The sequence below is a fragment of the Lipotes vexillifer genome, unplaced genomic scaffold (assembly GCF_000442215.2).
Source record: "Lipotes vexillifer unplaced genomic scaffold, Lipotes_vexillifer_v1.1 scaffold1168, whole genome shotgun sequence".
NCBI classification, from domain to species: Eukaryota; Metazoa; Chordata; class Mammalia; order Artiodactyla; family Lipotidae; genus Lipotes; species Lipotes vexillifer.
Window position 1 is genome coordinate 983,319 of NW_006799230.1, and position 11,904 is coordinate 995,222.

Consider the following 11,904-nt stretch of genomic DNA (forward strand, 5'->3'; position numbering starts at 1 on the left):
AAAGTGATGAAGGAGAAAAACCCTGCAACCAATATTACTCTACCCAGCAAGAAACTCATTCAGATTTGATGGAGAAATTAAAACCTTTACAAACAAGCAAAAGCTGAGAGAGTTCAGCACCACCAAACCATCTCTACAACAACTGCTAAAGGAACTTCTCTAGGCAAGAAACAAAGAGAAGGAAAAGACCTACAATAATGAAGCCAAAACAATTAAGAAAATGGGAATAGGAACATACATATCGATAATTACCTTAAATGTAAATGGACTAAATGCTCCCACCAAAAGACACAGATTGGCTGAATGGATACAAAAACAAGACCCATATATTTGCTGTCTACAAGAGACCCACTTCAGACCTAGAGACACATACAGACTGAAAGTAAGGGGATGGAAAAAGATGTTTCATGCAAATGGAAACCAGAAGGAAGCTGGAGTAGCAATTCTCATATCAGAAAAAATAGACTTTAAAATAAAGACTATTAGAAGAGACAAAGAAGGACACTACATAATGATCAAGGGATCAATCCAAGAAGAAGATATAACAATTGTAAATATTTATGCACCCAACATAGGAGCACCTCAATACATAAGGCAAATACTAACAGCCATAAAAGGAGAAAATGACAATAACACATTCATAGTAGGGGACTTTAACACCCCACTTTCACCAATAGACAGATAATCCAAAATGAAATAAGGAAACACAAGCTTTAAATGATACATTAAACAAGATGGACTTAATTGATATTTATAGGACATTCCATCCAAAAACAACAGAATACACATTTTTCTCAAGTGCTCATGGAACATTCTCCAGGATAGATCATATCTTGGGTCACAAATCAAGCCTTGGTAAATTTAAGGAAGTTGAAGTCGTAACAAGTATCTTTTCCGACCACAACACTATGAGACTAGATATCAATTACAGGAAAAGATCTGTAAAAAATACAAACACATGGAGGCTAAACAATACTTAATAATGAAGTGATCACTGAAGAAATCAAAGAGGAAATAAAAAAATACCTACAAACAAATGACAATGGAGACACGACGACCCAAAATCTATGGGATGCAGCAAAAGCAGTTCTAAGAGGGAAGTTTATAGCAATACAATCCTACCTTAAGAAACAGGAAACATCTCGAATAAACAACCTAACCTTGCACCTAAAGCAATTAGAGAAAGCAGGACAAAAAAAACCGAAAGTTAGCACAAGGAAAGAATTCATAAAAATCAGATCAGAAATAAATGAAAAAGAAATAAAGGAAATGATAGCAAAGATCAACAAAACTAAAAGCTGGTTCTTTGAGAAGATAAACAAAATTGATAAACCATTAGCCAAACTCATCAAGAAAAAAAGGCAGAAGACTCAAATCAATAGAATTAGAAATGAAAAAGGAGAAGTAACAACTGACACTGCAGAAATACAAAAAATCATGAGGGATTACTACAAGCAACTCTATGCCAATAAAATGGACAATCTGGAAGAAATGGACAAATTCTTAGAAATGCACAAACTACCAAGACTGAATCAGGAAGAAATAGAAAATATGAACAGACCAATCACAAACACTGAAATTGAAACTGTGATTAAAAATCTTCCAACAAACAAAAGCCCAGGACCAGATGGCTTCACAGGCGAATTCTATCAAACATTTAGAGAAGAGCTAACACCTATTCTTCTCAAACTCTTCCAAAATATAGCAGAGGGAGGAACACTCCCAAACTCATTCTACGAGGCCACCATCACCTTGATACCAAAACCAGACAAGGATGTCACAAAGAAAGAAAACTACAGGCCAATATCACTGATGAACATAGATGCAAAAATCCTCAACAAAATACTAGCAAACAGAATCCAACAGCACATTAAAAGGATCATACACCATGATCAAGTGGGGTTTATTCCAGGAATGCAAGGATTCTTCAATATACGCAAATCTATCAATGTGATTAACCATATTAACAAATTGAAGGAGAAAAACCATATGATCATCTCAATAGATGCAGAGAAAGCTTTTGACAAAATTCAACACCCATTTATGATAAAAACCCTGCAGAAAGTAGGTGTAGAGGGAACTTTCCTCAATATAATAAAGGCCGTATATGACAAGCCCACAGCCAACATCATCCTCAATGGCGAAAAACTGAAAGCATTTCCACTAAGGTCAGGAACAAGACAAGGTTGCCCACTCTCACCACTCTTATTCAACATAGTTTTGGAAGTTTTAGCCACAGCAATCAGAGAAGAAAAGGAAATAAAAGGAATCCAAATCGGAAAAGAAGAAGTAAAGCTGTCACTGTTTGCAGATGACATGATACTATACATAGAGAATCCTAAAGATGCTACCAGAAAACTACTAGAGCTAATCAATGAATTTGGTAAAGTAGCAGGATACAAAATTAATGCACAGAAATCTCTGGCATTCCTATATACTAATGATGAAAAATCTGAAAGTGAAATCAAGAAAACACTCCCATTTACCATTGCAACAAAAAGAATAAAATATCTAGGAATAAACCTACCTAAGGAGACAAAAGACCTGTATGCAGAAAATTATAAGACACTGATGAAAGAAATTAAAGATGATACAAATAGATGGAGAGATATACCATGTTCTTGGATTGGAAGAATCAACATTGTGAAAATGACTCTACTACCCAAAGCAATCTACAGATTCAATGCAATCCCTATCAAACTACCACTGGCATTTTTCACAGAACTAGAACAAAAAATTTCACAATTTGTATGGAAACACAAAAGACCCCGAATAGCCAAAGCAATCTTGAGAACAAAAAATGGAGCTGGAGGAATCAGGCTCCCTGACTTCAGACTATACTACAAAGCTACAGTAATCAAGACAGTATGGTACTGGCACAAAAACAGAAAGATCAATGGAACAGGATAGAAAGCCCAGAGATAAACCCATGCACATATTGTCACCTTATCTTTGATAAAGGAGGCAGGAATGTACAGTGGAGAAAGAACAGCCTCTTCAAAAAATGGTGCTGGGAAAACAGGACAGGTACATGTAAAAGTATGAGATTAGATCACTCCCTAACACATACACAAAAATAAGCTCAAAATGGATTAAAGACCTAAATGTAAGGCCAGAAACTATCAAACTCTTAGAGGAAAACATAGACAGTACACTCTATGACATAGATCACAGCAAGATCCTTTCTGACCCACTTCCTAGAGAAATGGAAATAAAAACAAAAATAAATAAATGGGACCTAATGAAACTTCAAAGCTTTTGAACAGCAAAGGCAACCATAAACAAGGCGAAAAGACAACCCTCAGAATGGGAGAAAATATTTGTAAATGAAGCAACTGACAAAGGATTAATCTCCAAAATTTATAATCTGCTCATGCAGCTCAATAACAAAAAAACAAAAAACCCAATCCAAAAATGGGCAGAAGACCTAAATAGACATTTCTCTAAAGAAGATCTACAGACTGCCAACAAACACATGAAAGAATACTCAACATCACTAATCATTAGAGAAATGCAAATCAAAACTACAATGAGATATCATCTCACACCAGTCAGAATGGCCATCATCAAAAAATCTAGAAACAATAAATGCTGGAGAGGGTGTGGAGAAAAGGGAACACTCTTGCACTGTTGTTGGGAATGTAAATTGATACAGCCACTGTAGAGAACAGTATGGAGGTTCCTTAAAAAACTACAAATAGTACTACCATATGACCCAGCAATCCCACTACTGGGCATATAGCCTGAGAAAACGATAATTCAAAAAGAGTCATGTATCAAAATATTAATTGCAGCTCTATTTACAATAGCCCGGAGATGGAAACAACCTCAGTGTCCATCATCGGATGAATGGATAAAGAAGATGTGGCACATTTATACAGTGGAATATTACTCAGCCATAAAAAGAAACGAAATTGAGCTATTTGTAATGAGGTGGATAGACCTAGAGTCTGTCATACAGAGTGAAGTAAGTCAGAAAGAGAGAGACAAATACCGTATGCTAACACATGTATATGGAATTTAAGAAAAAAAAATGTCATGAAGAACCTAGGGGTAAGACAGGAAAAAAGACACAGACCTACTAGAGAATGGACTTGAGGATATGGGGAGGGGGAAGGGTAAGCTGTGACAAAGCGAGAGAGAGGCATGGACATATATACACTACCAAACGTAAGGTAGATAGCTAGTGGGAAGCAGCCACACAGCACAGGGAGATCAGCTCGGTGCTTTGTGACAGCCTGGAGGGGTGGGATAGGGAGGGTGGGAGGGAGGGAGTCGCAAGAGGGAAGAGTTATGGGAACATATGTATATATATAACTGATTCATTTTGTTGTAAAGCAGAAATTAACACACCGTTGTAAAGCAATTGTACTCCAATAAAGATGTTTAAAAAAAAAAAACTAGGTTAAGAGAAAAGGTATCTAAGGTTTTAAAGAGGTATTTGATTTAATGTTTTTAATAAAAGACTGTTGCTAAGCATGAGGGGAACACAGGTTCTGAGTTATGTTTTCAGGTAAGGTGATAGTCGTGAATCTCTCCTTTCTCTTCAGTCCCTTGACCTTTGGTAATTATTTACAATGAAGCAGAATGAGCTAGCTTGTAGTTACAGACATAGAGAATAATGACCCTCCTCAAAGAGAGCTCATAAACATAACTTTAACTACATTAACAGTTCTCCAACATTTTTTTCTTCTTTCAAGGACCCACTTGAGAGAGAAACTCATTTACACAGCTTGCATGGATTTATGAGTACAGACAGCTCAAGACCACCTGCTGTGAACACTGGTTCTCAACCTAGTGTGGTTCCCCCCACACCTAAGTAGGAGGTGGGCGGTGTTTACTGACATCTAATAAGTAGAGGCCAGGGATGCTGCCAAACATCCTACAATGCACAAGACAGCCCTCTACACTAAAGACTTATTGAGCCAAAAAGCCAAAAATGTCAGTAGTGCACAGGTTGAGAAACTACTTTAGAGATAAAATTACTTGTATCCTTTGTCTTCCACAGATTGCTGTTACTGGAAAACACTTGAAACAGTTCCAAGGAGTCGTGACAATAGATATGGTCTCACAGAGGCCTTTGAACTGACCACCTAATGCATTCTTAAAATGTTACAATAATGAGAACTCTAATTTAATCTTTATATAGAAATGTGGTATAAAAAAAACCCTATATGATGGAATGTCATGCAGTTATTAAGCATAATTTTTTAGTATGATTTTAAGTGGCATGTAAAAATACCCATCACCTGATAATTAGAAAGAATCAGTATTTTTTACAGTATGTTACAATCTTACTATATATATTTGGTGATACAGGCAAATTCATGGGTAATACATATGCATGCAAGTATAAATAAAAATACATACTGGGCTTCCCTGGTGGCGCAGTGGTTGAGAGTCCGCCTGCTGATGCAGGGGACACGGGTTCGTGCCCCGGTCCGGGAAGATCCCACGTGCCACGGAGTGGCTGTGCCCGTGAGCCATGGCTGCTGAGCCTGCGTGTCCGGATCCTGTGCTCCTCAACGGGAGAGGCCACAACAGTGTGAGGCCCGCATACTGCAAAAACAAACAAACAAACAAACAAACAACAATAAAAAAACATACTGAAAGTCTATTAGTGATATAATTTACAGGTAATTTTAATTTACTTCTTTACACTTTTCAAATTTTTTAAATAACTAAAGTAGGACTTTATTAAAGGGGAAATATTATTTAAAATTGAGAAGAAACAGTTTACTGTATGCTTCTGAAACTTTTGAAAGGTTCTGTAAAGACATATTTGGCTATTGCTATCACAGAAATGGCATCAATCATGGTGAAAACAAGTTAAAGCAAAATTTTAAAAATATTTTGAAATGAATTACTTTATTTGCAAAAAAGTCAACATTAGCATTAAAATTGGAAAATGCAAACAATTTATGGATAAAAAATGAGAAACATCTGCTTTATTCATTCTCCATCATTCCCAGGAACACTTAAATGAAGGGAGTAAGATTATAAGATAGGATTTGAGAAAATAAAACCAAACAATAATGTTGAATATATGTAAAATCTCCTTTGGCTTTTAGGGCATCAAGTTTCAATTTCTTACGTAACTAGAAGTTATTTTCCTACTGCTCCACATAGCATAGAAGAGAGCATTATTTAATACACACACACACACACACACACACACACACGCAAAGGCTTTTGTAGCTAATTGTGCACACAAACGGAATCAGAAGAATGCTTGATAAGCCTTTGACTCCAAGTAATTAAAGTCTTCAGACAGGCAGAGAGTCAGGAGTGATTTATCTAGTTTAATTGACTTCTACTGAATTCTACCCTACTTTAATCCTAGAGAAATAGGACTGCAGATTTCTAAGCCTCCTCAGAAACTCAGCTTTAGAAGGCCTGGACCTGAGGCTTAGGAACCTGAATGGTTAACAGATACCCACAGGTGGTTCAGGACCCAAGGGACACCCCTCCCAGCCTCAGCTCTCTGCAGAGCTGTCTTTCTGAATCTCTTTCCTCCCCACTGCCCACCCCCAGCTCTGAGTTCCATTAGGCACTTCCCCAAAATATTTCTCCTTCTCTAATGTAAGAACTACAGGGAGTGCGCTATGGACCTTTCTCTTTTGCCAGGTACTGCAACTAGATAGGGGACAGGATAAGGAGAGAGAAGAAAACTTCCTATCCTAAAGATGTAGAAGAGTAGACAAAACCACTCTGTGGTCTGCTTGGAGTGTTAAATCTTTGTACAGAAAAGATCAATCTAACCTACTGCTAGCAAATATTTTAAATCTTAACATGCTGAGAGCCTCACTGTCTTCTATGCTAGGCTAAGGAATTATTAGAAAAGTTTTCTTCTGAAATTTTAAACATTATAGGTATCAGTCTTCAGGAAGTGATGGAAACCCCTAAAACGTGTCCATCTGAAGAGGATTCCTTTTCTTTTTTAATACAAACTACAGGAAATAAAGGTTTAAACAAATTCCAGATTTAACTTGATTGTATCTTCTTTCTCTCTCCCCCAACCAAGAAGATTCTCAACTTGTGAGGTATATCCCCCAAAACAAGTGGGTGGAATGAAGTAGAGTGGTTTGTAAGATTTTCATAGTAATCAAAAGAGAGTATGTGTTATAGGATGAATATTTGTGCACCCTAAAATTCATGAGTTGAAATCCTAATCCCTAAGGTGATGGCATTAGGATGCAGGCCTTGGGGAAATGGGAGGTTATGAGTCTGAAAGCCCTCATGAGGAGGGTTAGTTCCTTTCTAAAAGAGAACCCAGAGAGCTCCCTTGCCCCTCCCAACATGTGAAGACCCAGCCAAAAAGACAACTCGCTCTGAGCCAGGAGGTGGGCCCTCATCAGAACTCAACCATACTGGCAACCTGATCTTAGACTTTCAGCCTCCAGAACCGTGAGAAATAGATTTCTGTTGTTTATAAGCCACCCAGTCTATGGTATTTGGTTATAGCAACCCAAACTAAGACATCAAAAGAAGGTATGGTTCAACCATTTTGAAAACCTCTCCTTGAAAGACAACAACTTGGACTGAAAAATGGAAGTAATTGGTTAAGTGATTAATCAAAAGCACCAAAACTTTCATTCAGAAGATCCCAAAGTTAAAAAAACAGATTGGATGCAAAGTATATTCATTTCGCCACTTCATGTCCTCATGTAAATTGCTTCATCCATTTTTACTGTCTCATGTAAACAAAAGTGTAATTACCTTTGCAACTGGAATATTTTTGTATTCCTTCTAAGACTAAACACAGTGGTGAATAACTGGAGGCTTTTTGAGTATAAAACAAGGAAATACAAAATAAACACAAATTTTTAAAAAGCAAAACAAACTTAAGCAATCTCTGACTCCTAGTCTCTTCCCAAAATGGATCAGAATATTTATACCAAACCTTGAAAATTCCCCTCTGGAAAAAAAACACTCAGAGCCAGAAACTGTCTAAAACCAGGAGCTGTCCATTATGGCAAGACAGATACCTAGGGAACTGGGCCCAATATGTCCCCCAAAACAGCAAACATCCTGAGTTGGAGACACAGATCTCATACTTTTGACAAGAGCAAAAAATGTCTAAAAGTTTTAATTTGTAGTTATACTGGAAAACAGTAGGGGTAGGAGTTGGGCTGTGAATGAGAATAAAATTGTTTTTAGTGTCCTTTAATTGCCTCACATTTAAATATACTGTATTAATCAGCGTTCTCCAGAGAAACACAACCAGTAGGATGTGTATATAATATAAAAAGAGAGAAATTTGTCTGTAAGAATTGGCTCACATGATTGCGGAGGATGGAAAGTCCAAACTCTGCAGGACAGGCTGTCAGGTTGGGGACCCAGAGAAAAGCTGATGTTGCAGCTAAGACTGAGGCAGCCTGGAGGCAGAATTCCCTCTTCCTCAAGGCATCATCTTTTCTCCCTTATGGCCTTAACTTGATTGGATGAGGGCCACCCATATAATGGAGGGTAATCTGCTTTACTCAAAGGCTACTAATTTCAGTGTTAATCTCATCTGAAAAATACTATCACAGTAACATCTAGACTGGTATATTGTCAAGTATCTGGGTACTGTGGCCTAGCCAAGTTGACACATAAAATTAACTATCACCTATACCAATATTATATTCACATTTTGTGATCCTAATGATTTGACTAACATTAGGGAAAGTAATTAATATTTTGAATACCCATTTAAATTGTTTAACGAACAATCATATCTTTTAAATTGAACTCAAAATTTGGAAATGGTTAAAGTTTCATTTCAATACGAAAATATTTTACAGTGCCACATGCTTCACAAAGCAGCGATTATGGTCTCTCTGGTTCAGTGAAGTTTCAAGCTATTAACAGCTCCCTGCACTAAGAAAATGATTTTAAATTATTAAAATATTAGATGACTACTATGAAAAATATTTATTTCAAGCTCAATTGCTGACCTTAGGCTGATAGTCACTAAACTTCTGAAATTTAAAATCCTCCTACTATGTAATTTGATTTAGTAGTTGCAAACGTGGCTTCACATTGTATTCACCTCAGATACTGAGGCCTGGGTCTCACTCCCAGAGGTTCTGATTTAATTGATCTGGTATGCGCACTGGGAATGGGGATTTTTCAAAGCTCCACAGATGAAGCTAATACACAACCAGAATTGAGAACCACTGCATGCATTATAGTTTATCAATCCAACTAAGTGTGCATAGCCCATTATTAGTACAAGTTTATAGCAGTGTCTTAGCAAAGAAAAGAGAGTAGAAATACTTATCCATTCTACATTTAGTGTATAGATAACACAGATAAAAGTTTTTATTTTCCAGATAATTTGCTCCAATAATTCAAATATATATTTTGAAGGTACTAGGCACATTCATATTCATAAATAAAATTAGTCTGTGGTTTTCCTTTTTTTGCTTTATTTCTCAGAGCTTGGTATTAAAATAATATATTAGGAGATTTCCTTTTAAATTATTTACTTATTTAGTTTATGTGGAAAAATGAAGATGTAAACATATAGGAAAAAAGTGTTGGGGGATAAAAAATATAAGCCAGTATGCATAGGTTAAAGTATATAAACTTTAAAATGTTCTGCCAAGAAATAATGATAAATTTTAAGAAAATTTCTGAATTTGCTGAAGAGGGAGAAATTATTCTTGGGGAGAGGGGCATCTGGGAAGGGTGGGAGAGGCTGATTGAAAGACCCTACTTCCAAGATCAGAGAACTGCTGGAGCAAACACCTGGAGAAGAAAGAGTATTCCTGGCAAGACAAAGGCCAGGAGGAGGGACAGAGCCTGCCATGTTCCAGGAATAATGGGGAGGTGGAAGGCTGGAGTTGGGTGAGTTAGGGGAGATGAAGGCGTGGAGCCTGGATCCTCCAAGCCCTAACCCACCGCTGTCACCGCCTTCTCCAGGTCAACCCAAATCAAGACCTACTCGTAGGAAAATGTACAGATGCTGCTGGTGGGGAACAAGTGTGACACAGAGGATGTTGTTGGAACGCAACTGGCCTACCATCTTGGTGAGTGCCTAGTGAGGCTGGGGCTGGAATCCAGACAATTCACACTTTCTACAAACTGCCTTGATCCAAGAACTGTTTGAGGTGGATATTAATAGATGTATAGGAGTTTACAATGCAGGAAGTTACTGATTCATTCTGACAACCTCATTGCCCAGCTGGGCCCCTGAGAGGGGTAGAGGAAGGGACCTGGGCTGAGGGATAGTGGGGTAGAGCTTTGTGGAGCACAGGGAAGGACCTGGGTTTGGGGAGTCCCTGGAGAGAACCAGGCTCTGCTTGGCAAAGTAAAACTTTGGCAGGGGGGTGGGAATTGGAACTGGTGCTTGAAGAAAGGGAGATCTTACAGGCAGAGAAAACAGCTTGGGCAAAGGCCCAAAGTGGGAAAGATCCTGTGTGTTTTGGCAAATAATTTTACATGGCTGGAACATGAGAGTCACTTGGAGGAAATGTGCAGGTCCTGAACCACATGCTGAGGAGCTGAAACTCTTCTGAGGGCAATAGGGAGCCATAGAGGGTTGTGAGCAGGAGACCGTATGGATGTATCTGAGCGTCAGAACTAGTGCACAGGGGTGGCCTGAATGGTGGATTCCGGGAAGAATTTCCTCTTACATTTATGCTTTGGAGTAACTGAAAGAATATCAGATTTTTATACGCTTAGAAGGTTTCATAGAGTTTGTGACTTTGTAGATGTGTATGTAATTTTTTTATTGTGTTAAACTGTTAGTCTTTAACCACTTACTCAATTTCTTAATGGCACTTCACCTCTTTAGGTTTTTATTTCTCTTCTGGGGTCCTTTTCACAATTTATATTTTTCTAAACTAAAATCATGTCTTCCATCTCAATTTTCAAATGTATTGACATAGATCTGCTGGTTATTAAACTAGTGTCTCTCAGCTTGAAACCCACCAATCTATTCTCTGCAACGTGATGCTGTAATTAGGATAGGCCAAACCCATTTCCCCTGTGCTGGCCAGCTCCCTGCAGGGCTGTGCCAATAAGGAGAGTTTCCTGGAGGGAAACTGCAAAGCTGGAGGAGACAATGGAAAAATGTCCCTTCTTTTCTTCCTGTTCCTGTCAGCATCACTTCTGCAATAGTTTGTTACCATAGCAACAACAGTTAGTTCCAGTCTGCAATTATTCCAAGTCTCCCAAACCAGGCTCAGTGTACCCCTTCAGACATACCAACACCAGTCTACTAGCACGCCAACTCAGATTTCTGGGTCTTCCTTGATGGGCCCTTCTTCTTCAAGCTTCTACATTTTACTAACCTCAGTTCTTCCCTTTGTCCCTCCATCCTCAGGGTGGTAATTTTTTTCCTGTGTTTAATACCTCTATGATACTTCTATGACCTCTTTTTGATTCCAGTTCTCCAATATCTGGTTTACAATTCTTTATATTAAATTTTCTCTGTTAAAATAATTGTGGTTCTGTCTCCTGACTGGAAAACTACTCAGACTTATTCTCTTATAATTCTTTTCATTTCTTCAATATCTATGAATATATCACTATTGTCATTCTAGAGGCATTTTTTCCTTTCATTTTTATCGTTATTTTTTTTAATAAGACAGTATATTTTTTCTTTTACGTATATAATTTTACATGAATAAATGGAATAATATAATGCATGTGAAGTTTTGGAGTACAATCTCTTCATTTTCATTTTGCTTACCCTTATTCCCTACCCCTCCTACTCTCTTTCACCCACAGCAGCCTTTCCCAATTTCCACCCATACCTCACATGGGTAAGGACCCATATTAACTATCTCATATATATCTGTAATGTTCTCCATGTCCATATAATTATACACAAATATTCAGCTGTTTAACTCAGTTTTTTTTAACTACTATATAAAATTAAGATAGTTACAATTTTATTTTTCAACATTCCTT